The sequence below is a fragment of the Amblyraja radiata genome, chromosome 4 (assembly GCF_010909765.2).
Source record: "Amblyraja radiata isolate CabotCenter1 chromosome 4, sAmbRad1.1.pri, whole genome shotgun sequence".
In the NCBI taxonomy this organism is placed as follows: Eukaryota; Metazoa; Chordata; class Chondrichthyes; order Rajiformes; family Rajidae; genus Amblyraja; species Amblyraja radiata.
In genome coordinates, this window is record NC_045959.1 from 111,652,813 (window position 1) to 111,670,625 (window position 17,813).

The window sequence follows — 17,813 nt, forward strand, 5'->3', positions numbered from 1 at the left end:
TGATTGCCTGAGTTGAGTTGCAAATAATATTTATGCCACACGACTATAATTTGATCTCCAACAAAAGCGAGTCTAATTTTCACTCATGCGCGTTTATGTGCATTACATTTGCTGAAAGTCCACCAGAAACATTTGGAGTTTGAGCATTAATCAGAAGCTTGCTTGGGCTAGACATGTAATTACTATGACTGCAAGGACACCTTAGAGGCTGAATGTTCTGTGTTGAATATTCATCTCCTATCTAATCATGTATTCTATCTCTGATGACTGGTTAGCGTGCAATAAAAAGCTTTTCCCTGTACCTCGGTATACGTGACAATAAGCTAAACTGAACTCCTTAATCCTTCTCATGAAGAACACGGCTGTAGTCAAGATGTCAGGTATCACCCTCCACCTGCTAGGATGAGTTTACTCATAAACACTGAAGGATATTCTCATAATTTACTGAATAAGAGAGATCATGGGACATTGAAGAATACTACGAGCACTTATTTGGATGAATCCACTCAAAAAATATTGAGAATGTTTTAAAGTTTACAAGGATAGATGCAGCTGCAGGAACAATGAAAAACCTTAATATTGTCCAGCATCATCCCTTGTATGCATCACTACATTATGTGTTTATGCCATAACTGTTAGAGATCTATGTAAGGACCCTTTATTGGACCCACTATCTTCAGAGCAGCTGTATGAAACCACAGACTAGTTGCTGACCTAAGCTATAGAAGGATTAACAAGCTTAGAACTACCGAATGATCTTTATGAGAAGTAGGGTTGGGAGTGGAGGGCACGTAATCCCTCATTTCAACTTCTCATAAAATAAAGATCAAACTTCAAATGGTAAGTTGCCATTTAATCTTTCTATTTTATTTTGAAGCCACGTGAGTGACTACGTGAAGACTTCAAAGCTCTGTGGTTCATGCAGTAAACCAATCTGTGTGTGAAACACTTAAACAGATAAACTATTAATGGTAGGAAAAATCATGGGTTATTAATATCATGATGCTAACTTGCATACATGGCCATTGTTCTTAACCGGACCGTAGTCCCAATAGACTGTTGAGTTAGACAATAACTCATGCAACACTGTGCAGAATTCTATCTGCAAATACCCAGACATATTCAACCAAATTTTATAATTTATTAACACGCACTATGTAAGCCTCTTGCTGTATGATGAAAGTAAAAATCCATTCTAATGGCTGCTAATGAGCCATCAGCAATATCTTGAGACTATTGAATAACAAAAAAGAAACTATCTTTCATCTCATAGGTACTAGCAAACTCAGTGCACTTGTATACCTAATGACATCCCCGATCTCTGCTCTGGTGGGTATGCTGTCAACTTCAAATGTACGCAATCCAGCTAATTTTGCTTATGAGATCATTCCTATAACAAGCTACCCTAATGTCAGTTATGACGTAGAGACCAAGCCAGAGATTGAGTAAAGGCTGCGTTCTTTATGCTGAGATCAGTATAATCATCTTAAAATACTGCTCCCATTAGGAAAAAGTAGAAGAATATTTGCATAATAATTTACTGATATACATCGCACACTACAATGAGTGTCGGCTATTAGAGTGGTCAAATAAAAGACACCCTGCATAACGTTAGTGAACAGCGTGTGAATAACCAATCATTTATTGTCCCACTTATGGTACTATAGAAAATGACAAAGCAGCACAAGCAATGTCAAATGTGCTATCACATAAAGGCTTCTCTAGGCTCAAACTGAAAGCCACACAAACCTCTGTTACTTCCGTTTAAAATTAACTCACATATGTTGTTCACAAGCTTCTCATACAATCGTGCAGAGCTACCTGCCCGAGAAGACAGGCTGTCCCAGCCATCACTCGTGACTGAGTAAATAAGAGTTGCTTCAGGCGCCTTACCATGGCGTGAATTAATAGGCAAAATTGGCACTGTTAAATTTCATGTTGCCTCATTTTTGCCATAGAGGGAGTGCAGAGAAGGTTCACCAGACTGATTCCTGGGATGTCAGGACTGTCTTATGAAGAAAGACTGGATAGACTTGGTTTATACTCTCTAGAATTTAGGAGATTGAGAGGGGATCTTATAGAAACTTATAAAATTCTTAAGGGGTTGGACAGGCTAGATGCAGGAAGATTGCTCCCGATGTTGGGGAAGTCCAGGACAAGGGGTCACAGCTTAAGGATAAGGGGGAAATCCTTTAAAATCGAGATGAGAAGAACTTTTTTCACACAGAGAGTGGTGAATCTCTGGAACTCTCTGCCACAGAGGGTAGTCGAGGCCAGTTCATTGGCTATATTTAAGAGGGAGTTAGATGTGGCCCTTGTGGCTAAGGGGATCAGAGGGTATGGAGAGAAGGCAGGTACGGGATACTGAGTTGGATGATCAGCCATGATCATATTGAATGGTATGCGGTGCAGGCTCGAAGGGCCGAATGGCCTACTCCTGCACCTAATTTCTATGTTTCTATGTTTCTATCCATCTTAAACTGGGTAAGTAAACCCATGATCAGATTAGCCAAATGCTAACCCGATTCGGCCTGCACCATGTTTCTGTAATCTTGAGAAGTATCAGAAATATACCCCTCTAGTCCTTGGCCAGACCACTCATCCTCGGATGAGCGGTCACTGATTGCACTCGGAACCCCTGTTCCTCTATTGACCATACGGACGGATATTTTTTGGCTTTTCTACCCACGGAAGATGCATTATCTAGTTATTCATACATTTCACTGATAACATATAATCAGAACCTCCCTTGATGTGGGAATACAAGTTCCCTGTCAACTCTTGATTAAGAGTCACCACGAATACTCAGCGTTTTCCCTCAGTGGAAATTAGTATAATGCAAGGCTGAATCAGGAATTACCTTGCAGTCCTTTGACTGAAACCACATGTCTAAGTCGCCAGAGTGCACAACACAATCTCTTCGACCCGCCACTCAATCAGGAATACTGGTATTGAGAGCCTATGGATTATTATAAATACATTGTTGATTCATATCCCCTGACTCCACTATCTTTAAGAGGCCTATCCAGCTCTCTCTTAAAGTATCCAGAGAACCAGCCTCCACTGCCGTCTGAGGCAGAGAATTCCACAGACTCACAACTCTCTGTGAGAAAAAGATTTTCCTCGTCTACGTTCTAAATGGCTTACCCCTTATTCTTAAACTGTGGCCCCTGGTTCTGGACTCCCCCAACATCGGGAACATGTTTCCTGCCTCTAGCGTGTCTAAACCCTTAACAATCTTACATGTTTCAATAATATACCCTCTCATCCTTCTAAACTCCAGAATGTACAAGCCCAGCCGCTCCATTCTCACAGCATATGACAGTCCGCCATCCCGGGAATTAACCTTGTAAACCTACGCTGCACTCCCTCAATAGCCAAAATGTCCTTCCTCAAATTAGGGGACAAAAACTGCACACAATATTCCAGGTGTGGTCTTACTAGGGCCCTGTACAACTGCAGAAGGACCTCTTTGCTCCTATACTCGACTCCTCTTGTTATAACTCCTCTTGTTATAAAGGCCAACATGCCATTCACTTTCTTCAATGCCTGCTGTACCTCAGAATCAGAATCAGAATCAGATTTTATTTGAGGACATTTTAACATGAACATCCACCACAGTGACTCCTACACATTCCTCAATGTGATGCAGGGACGTGCGGTCAGGGGAGGCAGAGCCTCACCTGTCATACTCCCAATGAAAATAGCTGTTAAAAAAATAAAGAAAAATAATAATAAAAAAATATATATATAAATATTTTTCCACTGATCTGTGTTATAAATGTCATTTCTATATGAATCTAATCATTTTTTATAGTCAAAATCACCAAATTTGCTCAGGTCCGCTGCAAATACAGGGAGAGATGAAAGGTGAGGAAGCGACGTATGTATGTCACCAATCTAATGTTTGTAGATCTCTTCATTACATGTTCTTACGTTCCATAGTCCAGGTAGCTTATTTCACATAAATATATTAAATTTAGGCTCGCTGGTCTCACATAAATCTGCAATGAAAATGCAGCAGGGGAGGCAGCGATCATGTCTGCCTCACAAGGGGGCGTGTCTTGAGCCCAGTGGAGGGAGAGCGAGCGTCAATTACGTAGGCTCAGCCCACGTAATTGATGCCACCTCACTCTCCCTCCACATTAGCTAGCTTCAGCAGCAGCGGCGCAGACTGGTAGGTTGATTCGTTGATTTGTAGAGACCGATTTGGAGGCTCTGGGCCGCTGAGAGCTCCCAATTGGGCCCCACGCTGGAGTAATCTACTCTCGGCTCGGGACCCCGGCATCCACTCCCACCGCCGACCCTCTCCCTCCTTTCTCTCCTTCCCTTCCCTTCCCTCCCTTTCCTTATTCCCTCCCTCCCTTCTCTCCTTCCCTCCCTCCTTCCCCTCTCTCTTTTCCCTTCTCTTCTTCCCTCCCTTCTTTCTCTCCTACCCTCCCTCCCTTCTTTCTCTACTTCCCTCCCTCCCATCTCTCCTTCATCCCTTCTCTCCCTCCCTCCCTTCTCTCCTTTCCTCCCAGACACATCACGCACAGACAACTAACACACACACACAACTAACACACACACACAACTAGCAATCGCACATCACGCACAGACAACTAACACACAGACAACTAACACACACACACAACTAAGTTAGGATGGGGTAGAAACCAGTGCCTCCCCAGCCATTGACCTCACCGCACGTCACTGCTGTAATGGAAGGCGAAATAAAGTTCAAATCCGTCCATTTGTTCTTCCTCGGTCGGAGGCCTCAAGCCCTCCTTTGACAGGACAGTCTTGACTCCCATAGCCAGCGGCGTTCGGGCCCTCCGCGTCGAGGCATTCAGCTCCTGCATTGGGGGGTTGTTAGCTGTCCCGCGCCGTGCTGGTCAAACCTTCTATGGCGTTGGAGATCCCGACTAGCCTCTCCCGAGACAGCGAGCCCTTGATGGTAAGTCTGCAGGCGGGAGCGATCCCAGGGAGCGATCCCAGGGAAGAGATCCACTCGGATGTTAAGTCCGCGCCCCGCGGTGGCGCTCACGACCATCCGAGAAGGCCTCCAGCTCCAGCGAAGGAAAGTTGCAGAGCCCAGAGAATGTGATCCGAAAAATTAATCACATCTCTGGGAAGGTAGGAGCTTGAAAATTAGTTTCCCCTGATCCCCTCCCCCCTCCCCCCACATAAAACAAACCGAAGTACATTAAAACAAACTTTTAACAAATGCTAAAAATAACAAAAAGATGAAAAAACGACCTGGTGGTCTTAAGGTGGTTACCATGTACCTGCATGCTTACTTTCATAGACTGATGACCAAGGACCCCCAGATTCCCGTTGTACTTCCCCTTTTCCCAACTTGACGCCATTTAGGTAGTAATCTGCCTTCCTGTTTTAGATAACAAAGTGGATAACCTCACATTTATATCAATCAAGTTTAATCGTCACTTGCACATTTTTCTATTTTGTATTGTGTGTTCTTTTTTATTGTACCGCTGCTGGCAAATTCATTTCACTTGCACTTGCACATAATGAATTTGCCAGCAGCGGTACAAAAAGAACACACAATACACGATAAAAAAATGTACACAAACATCCACCACAGCATTCATCACTGTGGTGGAAGGCACAAAAATTGGCCATTAAACTTCAATAAACTTCATCTGCCATGCATCTGCCCATTCGCCAACCTGTCCAAGTCACCCTGCATTCTCACAGCATCCTCCTCACAGTTCACACTGCCACCCAGCTTTGTGTCATCTGCAAATTTGCTAATGTTACTTTGAATCCCTTCATCCAAATCATTGATGTATATTGTATATAGCTGCGGTCCCAGCACCGAGCCTTGCGGTTCCCCACTAGTCACTGCCTGCCATTCTGAAAGGGACCTGTTAAACCCTACACTTTGTTTCCTGTCTGCCAACCAATTTTCTATCCATGTCAGCACTCTACCCCCAATACCATGTGCCCTAACTTTGCCCACTAATCTCCTATGCGGGACCTGATCAAATGCTTTCTGACACTCCAGGTACACCACCTACACTGGCTCTCCCTTGTCCATTTTCCTAGTTACATCCTCAAAAAATTCCAGAAGATTAGTCAAGCATGATTTCCCTTTCGTAAATCCGTGCTGACTCGGACCGATCCTGTTACTGCTATCCAAATGTGCGGCTATTTCATCTTTTATAATTGACTCCAGCATCTTCCCCACCACCGATGTCAGGCTAACTGGTCTATAATTCCCTGTTTTCTCTCTCCGCCTTTCTTAAAAATTAGCTACCCTCCAATCCACAGGAATTGATCCTGAGTCTATAGAACATTGGAAAATTATCACCAATGCATCCACAATTTCTAGAGCCACTTCCTTAAGTACCCTGAGATGCAGACCATCAGGCCCTAGGTATTTATCAGCCTTCAGTCCCATCAGTCTACACAACACCATTTCCTGCCTATTGTGGATTTCCTTCAGTTCCTCCGTAACCCCAGATCCTCTGGCCACTACTATATCAGGAAGATTGTTTGTGTCCTCCTTAGTGAAGATGGATCCAAAGTACCTGTTCAACTCTTCTGCCATTTCCTTGTTCCCCATAATAAACTCACCTTTTTCGGTCTTCAAAGTCCAACTTTGGTCTTAACTAATTTTTTCCTCTTCACAACCTAAAGAAGCTTTTCCTATCCTCCTTTGTGTTCTCGGCTAGCTTGCCTTCGCACCTCATCTTTTCTCCCCGTATTGTCTTTTTAGTTATCTTCTGTTGTTCTTTAAACATTACCCAATCCTCTGGCTTCCCGCTCATATTTGCTACATTGTGCTTCTTCTCTTTTCTTTTTACACTGACGTCCCTTGTCAGCCACGGTCGCCTCTTACTCCCCTTGAAATCTTTCTTCCTCCTTGGAATGAACTGATCCTGCACCTCCTGTATTATTCCTAGAAACACCTGCCATTGTTCTTCCACTGTCATCCCATGCTAATCATAAGAAATAGGTTCAGAAGTAGGCCATTAAGCCCCATTTCTGCCATCTAATAGATCTTGATCATTGCCATGTTGATCCTTCATCTTTGTGCTACTTTCTTTCACAATTGCTTTTCTCTTGACACAGCCTTGAATTTAATATAAACACCATGTATCTTTTGAATCTTTGGAAATCCTGCCTGCTGAGTTTTTTCAGTGTTCTCTTTTTTTAATTTCAGGTATACAGCATTGTTATATTTTTTACTTTTCAATAAGAGCTTCTACTAGGGAAGCATCTAGCATCATTTTGCATTTTATTGGTAATGAGTGATGACCTTTATGTTTTGAAACAACAATTATGATGGTCTTTGAATCAACCATAAAATCACAAATTGTGCAAATCCATGTGCTAGAGATAAAATAATGTATTTACTTGAGCAAAGAACGTGTTACATGAATGTTAGAGTGCACTATGTAATGGTTTATGTCAGTAGCCAGCCAGTGCCTGGAATCATCCTCTTCTAAATAGTTATCTTCCCAGTCAAATGTTTCAGCCATGAATCTGTGGCAATTAGACATGTACAAATAGGAACAGTGCTCGTGTAGGAAGGAACTGCAGATGCTGGTTTAAATTGAAGATAGACACAAAATGCTGGAGTAACTCAGCAGGACAGGCAGCATCTCAGGAGAGAAAGAATGGCTGACGTTTTGGGTCACGACCCTTCCTCAGACCGAGGAAGCCTGAGGAAGGGTCGCGACCCGAAACTTCATCCATTCTTTCTCTCCAATAGACAATAGGCAATAGATGCTGGAGTAGGCCATTTGACCCTTCGAGCCAGCACTGCCATTCACTGTGATCATGGCTGATCATTCACATTCAGTACCCATTCGTGCCTTCTCACCATATCTGACTCCACTGACTCTGCTATCATTAAGAGCCCTATCTAACTTTCTCTTAAAATGCTGAGAGATGCCGCCTGGCCCGCTGAGTTACTTCAGCATTTTATTTCTATCTTAAGAGCACTGCGTCCTGAGTATGGGGTATAGAGGGGGAGAGACTGGGGTATGGAGGGGGAGAGACTGGGGTATGGAGGGGGAGAGACTAGAGCAGTGGTTCCCAACCTTTTTTTGGCCATGCCCCACCTAATCACCTCTAAAATCCTGATGCCCCCCCCCCCCCCTTTTTTACCCCAAAAAAATTATTTACTCAAAATAACATCTGAAACATAAACTACATATGGAATGTTTACCTGATGGAAAATCCAAAAAAATAAAAATCGAAAAATTGGACCTCCTCAGTCGCGCTCAATTGCCCCCCTTAAAAATCAAATTGCCCCCCTGTGGGGCATACGCCCCACGTTGGGAATCACTGGACTAGAGCATTCTGGCCAGTAACATTCTACACTGTCCCTTCTGGTAATGAAGGCTTACTTTGGAGTATTTTCCTCCTGCTACTATGATATGAGAAGCTAAATGAAACCAGCACTAGGCCTCCTGTATGCATAGCTACTAATGCCAAGTTTGGCTTCAGTAGTCTCTTGAAAACGTCCAAAGGGTGTGATGAGGGTCCTCCTTGGCCTACAAGATGTTAAGATGCAGTACATGGAAATGGTTGTGAAGGGATGTGTCAAATCTGCATTCAATCAGTGCTAACATCACTGTGGTGTTTACACCATGTATACATCAGGAGAAATGTGAAGCTATCAGTCAACATTACCTTTGTGGCGCCTTCACGGACACGTTGGTTTAGCATGCCAGAGCTCAATAAAAACTCCAAGGTCAGACGCACTAATTGGTTTTATCTGCACACGGGTTATGATTGGTGAGAATGTAGGTAAAAGGGGCTTCTGGAATAAATGTGTCTGGCTCAGCTAAGTTCGTTTGTTCTTTGCTTTCTGTCGTGGGATTCAGGAGATCCTACACCTTCACTCCAAAGCCACCGGTCTCCACTTTCACTTGATGATCAATTATGCAGATAATGCGTACGTATAGATCCAGGAGCTCCAATGAATCAATAAGTAATGCTGTGAAGTGCACACATGTAATGAATTTCATGATAAGTACATCCAGACACAAAGTGCAGGAGGAAATCAGTGGGTCAGGCATCATCTCTGGAGAACATGGATAGGTGACATTTCAGAGTCATAGAATCATAGAGTCAAACAGGCCCTTGGGCCAACTTGCTCCATCTACACTAGTCTCTCCTACCTGCATTTGGCCCACATTCCTCTAAACGTACCCAGATGAGGGGTATCAAGAACCATTGGACAGAGGAGGTAATTGATTCAGATGCTATCGCATCTTAAACCTTGCGATAGCATCTGAATCAATTACCTCCTCTGTTAGCTCAGTCTATATAACTACCACCTCATGTTCCTATTAAACCTTTCCCCCACTCACATTAAACCAATGTCCAATGGTTCTTGATACCCCTCATCTGGGTACAAGACTTGTGCATTTACCCAATCTATTCCTCTCATGATCTTATGCACCTCTATTTTGAGTTGGGACATTTGTTCATTTGTGGTGGTGGGGGAAGAAAGAAAACTGGAAGAGAGGAGGGGTATGACAAAGCCTGGCAAGTGATAGATGGACAGGCTTGGTCATGCCCGCCCTCTCTTCCAGTACCCCCCCCCCCCCCCCCCCACCACAATCAGTCTGATACAGGTGAAGGGTGGGTGGTTCATTGGCAGATGACTGGACAAAGGCCAGAGCTGAAAAGACAGATGGTGAGAGACAAAAGGATTGAAGAGTGAAGCTAGAGGAAGTCATGTCAGTGGAAGGAGAGAGTGGAGAAATAGGTGCGATTCCGGGTAGGGCTCAGGGGACCAATGGGTGAAGGAAGAAAGTGGTATTGTGCTTAACTAATATTGGAGAATTCAATGCTCATACCGTTGGGTTGTAAGCAACCCAAGCGGAATATGAGATGTTGTTCCTCCAGTTTGCACATACCCTCATGTTGACAATGGACGAGGCCCAGTACAGAAAGTTCAGCATGGGAATGGGACGAAAAGTTAAAATGGTTAGCAGTCAAGAGATCCAATAGGCCTTGGTGGGTCAAGTGCAAGTATTCGGTGAAACGGTTGCTTGGTACTGCTGTACAGAAGGCCACATCAGGATGCCGTGGAGGAGGTGTACATGAACCTCTGGTTAGAGGAGGTGCATGTGAACCTCTGGCTAGAGGAGGTGCACATAAATCTCTGGTTAGAGGAGATGCACTCACTCAGCAACAATCCCTACATTGTTATTAAACCCGCTGTCAAGGGAGATGCATCGTACTCTGGAATGCAGGTCTCTACTGAGCTGAGGCCAGGCGCCATATCTCATACTCCTCCTCATACCTACTCCTTGGGCATGACCCCCACAGATGTAAACCTGGCCATCATCTCGCAGACAGTCTCTGATCTCATCACCTCTGGCAATCTCCCCGCCACATCCTCCAATCTCATATTCCCCGGCCCCGCTCTACCTGCTTCTATCTTCTTCCCAAAATGCTCCATCTGGACTTGCACCTATTTTTCCCCTCCCCCTCTCTCCTACTATAATGCTTCCTTTAGCTTCACATTCACAAGCTTTCAATCCATTTGTCTCACACCTTCTGGCTTTTCATGTCTGGCCTTTGTCTTCCCCAATCCTAAGCAACTGCTGAAAAAGAAGAGTATTGTGATTTCACTTCACGTCAGAATTGTGCATACCTGAGAACCAAAGGGCTGAAAATTATGCCATACCAACAAGTCTGTGAGCCAAAGCATATTTTGCAGTTTAACCCTCATTTTGCAGCCTGAAGTTACCTGACAGGATCCATGCACCCCCTGCTGTTTGAAACCAGACTTGCTCTCTTATTAACCATATAACCATATAACCATATAACAATTACAGCACGGAAACAGGCCATCTCGGCCCTTCTAGTCCGTGCCGAACACTTATTCTCCCCTAGTCCCATCTACCTGCACTCAGACCATAACCCTCCATTCCTTTCCCGTCCATATAACTATCCAATTTATTTTTAAATTATAAAATCGAACCTGCCTCCACCACCTCCACTGGAAGCTCATTCCACACAGCTACCACTCTCTGAGTAAAGAAGTTCCCCCTCAAGTTACCCCTAAACTTATTTCCCTTAATTCTCAAGTCATGTCCTCTTGTTTGAATCTTCCCTACTCTCAGTGGGAAAAGCTTATCCACGTCAACTCTGTCTATCCCTCTCATCATTTTAAAGACCTCTATCAAGTCCCCCCTTAACCTTCTGCGCTCCAAAGAATAAAGACCTATTGGAGAGCAATTGTGAATATTTATTTTTTCTTTCTGACTTTCCTTCACTCGAAATAGTTTCTTCCTTCTCAATTTGTTTATCTTCTCATGTAATAAATACTTGGATCTCACTCACCTGCAATTGGGAAAGGTTTTTCTTGACACTTCTGCCGAGAATTTGCTTTCTACACTTTGGAACTGTTCTGAATCACTTCAAGTTAAGTCGCCTCTTCTCTATCTTACAGCGGACTGTGGGACCAAATTGATGCATACAAGCAGAAATGTTTTGTTGAAATTTGCTCAGAGAGTAAAAGCAAAAAAGTGGTGTAACTCACAGAAAGTTTTACCTGCAACAAAGATCAAATTTCCATGATTTATCAGAACACTAGCTTCGTTTAGTTTTTTTGCACCAGTACTGAGGTACAATGAAAAGCGTTTTGGTTGCTTGCTCTCCAGTCAACAGGTAGACTGTTCATGATTACAATCAAGCCATCCACAGTTGCCAGATAGAGGATAAAGGGAATAACGTTTAGTGCAAGATAAAGTAATGTCTGGTTAAAGATAGTCTGAGGGCCTCCAATGGTGTAGATGGTGGGTCAGGACCACTCTCTCATTGGCAATAGGATGGTTTAGTTGCCTGTCCCACAGCAGTTCAGGTTTCCTAAACAAGGTTGTCTAAGGTTACAACAGGATCTACATCAACTGAGAAAGTGACCAAAGGAATGGCATATGGAATTTAACTCAGACAAGTGTGAAGGGATGTATTTTGGGAAGTTAAATGAAGGCAGAGGGACACAGTGAAAGGAAAGGTCCTGGGAAATGCTGTTGACCATGGACCAAGAAATATAAGTGCATAGTTCCTTGAAAACAGTGCCACGTTTAGAAAGGGTGGTGAAGAAGTCCTAAGGCATGTTTGTCTTCATTGGTCAGGGTGTTGAATACAGGAGCTGCAAAGTCATGTTAGAACTTAAATATTTTATGTTTATTAAAGGAACGAGGTGACTAGAGGGAGATTAGGACCCCCTCAGATATCATAGTGATCATCCATGCGAGGAGCCGTAGGATTCAGCAAGGTGTTCAATGAGTGTTTCTGCTCAGTTTTTACTGTGGAGAAAGGATTGAAGACTGGGCAACTTGGGACAAGGAATCCCAGCGAGCCACTTCCTATCCCAACAGCAGGTCTGGGCTCAGGTGCTGCAGAACCTGAGATGCCTCCAAGGTGGCAGAAGGCCCCTGGTTCGCCTGCCGTGAGACGTTAAGACCGTTCGATCAACTATTTGTTACTTTGTCGATGCAGGAAATGTGGCGATTCTTTGTGTACGACCTAGGTGAGGCCTGCTGTATGAATGTATGCAAAAACAAGGAATTTCACTGTACCTCGGTACGTGTGACAATAAAGTATAATTGAATCGTTGAGCAGTCTCGAGGACAGCCTGTATTATGGTTTAGAAGATGCTGGAGATTCTAAAGCATATATGGAGGTAGATAAATCGCACAGTCCGGATTAGATATGTCTGAACACACCACAGGAAGCTAGAGTAGACTATTCCAGGAGCCCTGGCTGAGCTAGATGAATTATTGTTGGACATGGATGAGGTGTCGGATGACTGGAGGGTGGCTAATATTGTGTCACCATTTAAGAAGAGCAGCAAGGAAAGGCCTGGGAACTATAGACCTAACTATAGCCTAACTTTTATTCCTGGAGAGGATTCTGAAGGATAAGATATATAAGCATTTTAATGGGCAGAGGCTGAATAGGGATTGTCCATGTGGATTTGTATGTGAGAAATCAAGTCTCGCAAATTTGATGTTTTTTTAAAGCAGTAACCAAGAACATTGATGAGGGCAAGGCTATAGAAATTACCTATATGGACTTCAACAAAGCCTTTGATAAGGTTCCACATGGTACGCTGCTGTGCAAGTTTAGATTGCAGGCATCCTGGGAGAGCTAGCTGCTTGGATACAGAATTTTCTTCATGGAAGGAAGAAGATGGCAGTGGTGGACAATAGACAATAGACAATAGGTGCTGGAGTAGTCCATTTGGCCCTTCGAACCAGCACCGCCATTCAATGTGATCATGGCTGATCATCCCCAATCAGACTCACAACTCTTTGTGTGAAAAAGTCTTTCCTCGTCTCCGTTCTAAATGGCTTACCCCGTATTCTTAAACTGTGGCCCCTGGTTCTGGACTCCCCCAACATCGGAAACATGTTTCCTGCCTCTAGCGTGTCCAAACCCTTAATAATTTTACAGGGTTATTTCTCAGACTGGAGGCTGGTGAATAGTTGGGTGCCTCATGGATCAGTTGGGTGACTCATGGATCAGTGCTGGGCCCATTGCTATTTGTGGTTGGATGATCAGCCATGATCATATTGGATGGCGGTGCAGGCTCGAAGGGCCGAATGGCCTACTCCTGCACCTATTTTCTATGTTTCTATGTTTCTATATCAATGATTTCGCTGAGAATGTGTAAGGTATGATTAATAAATTTGCAGTTCACACTAAAGTAGTAGGTGTCATGGACAGTGAATATGTTTATAAAAAAATTACAGTAGGTTCTTGATCAGATGTGCAAGTGGGCTGAAGAACGGCTACTAGAGTTTAATTCAGATAAGTGTGAGGTTTTATCTTACGGCAATTCAAACCAGGCCAGCTCCTTAGCGAATGGTAGGGCCTTGGGGATTGTTGTAGAGCAGAAGGATCCAGGAGTATGGCTACAGGTCCCCTGAAATTGGTGTCACAGGCAGCTAGGATGGTAAAGAATGATTTTGGTACATAGGCTGCAATGGTCAGTTTACAAGTATAGAAGTCGAAACAAGGTTTACAAAAAAATAATAAAGTAATAAAGTGATCAAGCTTTTCCCTTTGAGAATAGGGAAGATTCAAACAAGAGGACATGACTTCAGAATTAAGGGACAGAAGTTTAGGGGTAACATGAGGGGGAACTTCTTTACTCAGAGAGTGGTAGCAGTGTGGAATGAGCTTCCAGTGGAAGTGGTGGCGGCAGGTTCGTTGGTATCATTTAAGAATAAATTGGATAAGCATATGGATGAGAAGGGAATGGAGGGTTATGGTATGAGTGCAGGCAGGTGGGACTAAGGGAAAAAAATTGTTCGGCACGGACTTGTAGGGCCGAGATGGCCTGTTTCCGTGCTGTAATTGTTATATGGTTATATGGTTATATGTAGGCGTAACTCAGCAGGTCAGGCAGAACATGGATTGATGCAGTTTCAGGTCGCCACCCTTCTTCAGATTCTTCAGGATGGTGGGCTTGTTTCCACGCTGTATCTCTAAACTAAAACTAAATTCCAAATTTACCAACCGTGCCTTACACATTTTAATCATAATCATTGGAATAAATGACAAACAACAACTGGGCTCAGTATTAACCCCAATGGCACACCACTAATCACATGCGTCTAATCCGAAAAAGTCTTCCACCATCACCCTCTGCTTCCTAGTGAGTGAACCGGGCGGTATAACACAGTGGTGATAGCTCAACCTTTGTTATTTGTTGTTGCAAGAAGCAAACCAAAAGTACCTACAGCCAAGCTGTGTTTGGAATGTTGTTGGCGGAGGGAGTTGCGGAGTCTGTGTGAAGAAAATAGAGAATGGGATATCAGAGCAGAGCTGTGATGATGGCAGGTGCCGGATATATTGGTGGGCTTGTGTAAAATGCACAGACACAACCATTTGCACTGCATGTGAAAAGAATGGAAATGGTACTTAGGATGAACAATATCGTTAATGTCTAGGGAAGAAACAGAGCAGAAGAACATTGAGAAGAAAATGATATGGTTGCTGGTGCTAGGGTTGGAGATATAAAATTTTGGTTAGTCTCCCAGTGCCAGGAACAACTGCCAAGACCCCCATACTAATGCAGAGATACATTTTAAATACCACTGTCAGAAGTTGTTGCAAGCTGCACATGTTATGGAGCAATGTGCTGCAACATAAATCCCATTTATGCTTTTCCCCAGGATGGAAATATCAAATACTAGAGGGAACAGCTTTAAGGTGAGAGGAGCAAAGTTTAAAGGAGATGTGCAGGGCATGTTTTTTACACAGAGGGTGGTATGTGCCAAGGAACGCGTTGCTGGGGTGAGGGATGGGGATGGAGGTAAAAGCATTAGTGGCATTTAAGAGATCTTTAGATAGTCACATGGATATGCAGGGGATGGAGGGAATGGAGCGATATGCATTATGTGTAGCTGTTAATTGAACTTGGCATCATGTTCAGCACAGATATTAGGGGCAAATAGGCCTCTCCTGTGTTGTACTGTTCTATGTTCTATGTATGCTGGAGTGTTTTGTAAGGACTTTGGCACATTCTCCCACCCACTATTTCTCAGAGGATTGGTTTTCAAAGTGCTGACCCTATTACCTCTGCGTGATATCAACTGATATATCAAACAAAATACTCTAAACCAAGGTTTAAAGCAACTTAATTTTATTAACATTCAATTAAGCATGCATGCAAACCTCTGACTTTAATAATTTCTCATTTGATTTTCTGTTCCAACTTCTTAGACTAAATCACAAGACTCATGGACTCAAGTGAGATAACATAGAATTAGTGTATGTGTTATCATTGGTCAGCGGGGACTCGAAGGGCTGAAGGGCCCATTTCCACGCTGAATCTCTAAATTAAACGAAATACTACCCAAACAAATGAATTGAGGTTCAAACTTAAAACACACCTTCTTGCAATAGTTGCTCCCAGGTTGTCTCTGCTGATGACTTGGATTGCCCTTTTATATGATTTTTTTAATTCAGTCTTCTAAAGGAAGCCTTTCTCTAACCCAAGGCTCTCATGACACTGAAGTTGATTATTTCAAGTCTGTCACTAATCAAAGGGCTGAATAAACAAAATATATTTTCATTCCTTATCAGGTTAAAGAGTTTTAAATTATGATAGCTGTTCATATTTTTCTTCTCATCATAGAGTTCCAATCTAAAATGTCCATTCCCGGACACCTTATTTTCTCAAGGTCATACTATAAAGCAATGAAGTTATCTTTCAGCTGTGCTCTCGCCAGATGTGACTCACAAGACCTATTTTAATTCTGTGTGCTTGTTTGTTTTTGTGGTCCCAGCATTTCTCTATGTCTCACTCTTTCTCAGAGTAAACGGGTCCTTTACACAATGGCAGGCAGTGACTAGTGGGGTACAGCAAGGCTCAGTGCTGGGATCCCAGCTATTTACAATATATATTAATGATTTGGACGAGGGAATTGAATGCAACATCTCCAAGTTTGCGGATGACACGAAGCTGGGGGGCAGTGTTAGCTGTGAGGAGGATGCTAGGAGGCTGCAAGGTGACTTGGATAGGCTGGGTGAGTGGGCAAATGCATGGCAGATGCAGTATAATGTGGATAAATGTGAGGTTATCCACTTTGGTGGCAAAAACAGGAATTTATCTGAATGGTGGCCGGTTAGGAAAAGGGGAGATGCAATGAGACCTGGGTGTCATGGTACACCAGTCATTAAAAGTAGGCATGCAGGTGCAGCAGGCAGTGAAGAAAGCGAATGGTATGTTAGCATTCATAGCAAAAGGATTTGAGTATAGGAGTAGGGAGGTTCTACTGCAGTTGTACAGGGTCTTGGTGAGACCACACCTGGAGTATTGCGTGCAGTTTTGGTCTCCTAATCTGAGGAAAGACATTCTTGCCATAGAGGGAGTACAGAGAAGGTTCATCAGACTGATTCCTGGGGTGTCTGGACTTTCATATGAAGAAAGACTGGATAGACTCGGCTTGTACTCGCTAGAATTTAGAAGATTGAGGGGGGATCTTATAGAAACTTACAAAATTCTTAAGGGGTTGGACAGGCTAGATGCAGGAAGATTGTTCCCGATGTTGGGGAAGTCCAGAACAAGGGGTCACAGTTTAAGGATAAGGGGGAAATCTTTTAGGACCGAGATGAGGAAAACATTTTTCACAAAGAGAGTGGTGAATGTCTGGAATTCTCTGCCACAGAAGGTAGTTGAGGTCAGTTCATTGGCTATATTTAAGAGGGAGTTAGATGTGGCCCTGGTGGCTAAAGGGATCAGGGGGTATGGAGAGAAGGCAGGTACAGGATACTGAGTTGGATGATCAGCCATGATCATATTGAATGGCGGTGCAGGCTCGAAGGACCGAATAGCTTACTTCTGCACCTATTTTCTATGTTTCTATGTCTATGTTTCTATGTTTCTGTCTGGCAACATCCTCTCAGAGCCTGTTGGGATACTTGATATCTTGTCTCCGGCTATAAAGGTTTTCAGTGGATTCGTTTTTGCAATGGATTGGTTTACCAAAACCTGAATTGCAGTAAGGAAGGAGCACAAGAATTATCGATTACCATATGTTGTAAAATTCAATGTTAAAACCAATGGGTTGCAGTTGAGAAGGCCAAGGACTGAGAGGTCAGTGTGCAACTAGAAAAGGGACCATGCAACTGAGAGGTCACAATTGTCATTGCAGACAGAATGTAAGTGTTCTGCAAAACAGTCTATGCATGGTTTCACCGCTGTAGAGGAAACCACATTGTGAGCACCAAACACAGTAGATGAGGTTGAAGGAGGTACATGTGAATCTATGTCTAACCTAGATGGGCTGTTTCATTCCTTGGATGATGTTGAGGGAGAA

The 17,813-nt window shown here is 43.4% G+C and overlaps 1 protein-coding gene across 5 annotated transcripts in view; it reads left to right on the plus strand.

Annotated features, from left to right (window-relative positions):
* ppp1r17 (protein phosphatase 1 regulatory subunit 17) overlaps nucleotides 1-17,813 on the plus strand; it is a 527,342-nt gene that overhangs the window by 16,863 nt on the left and 492,666 nt on the right. The window lies entirely within an intron of this gene.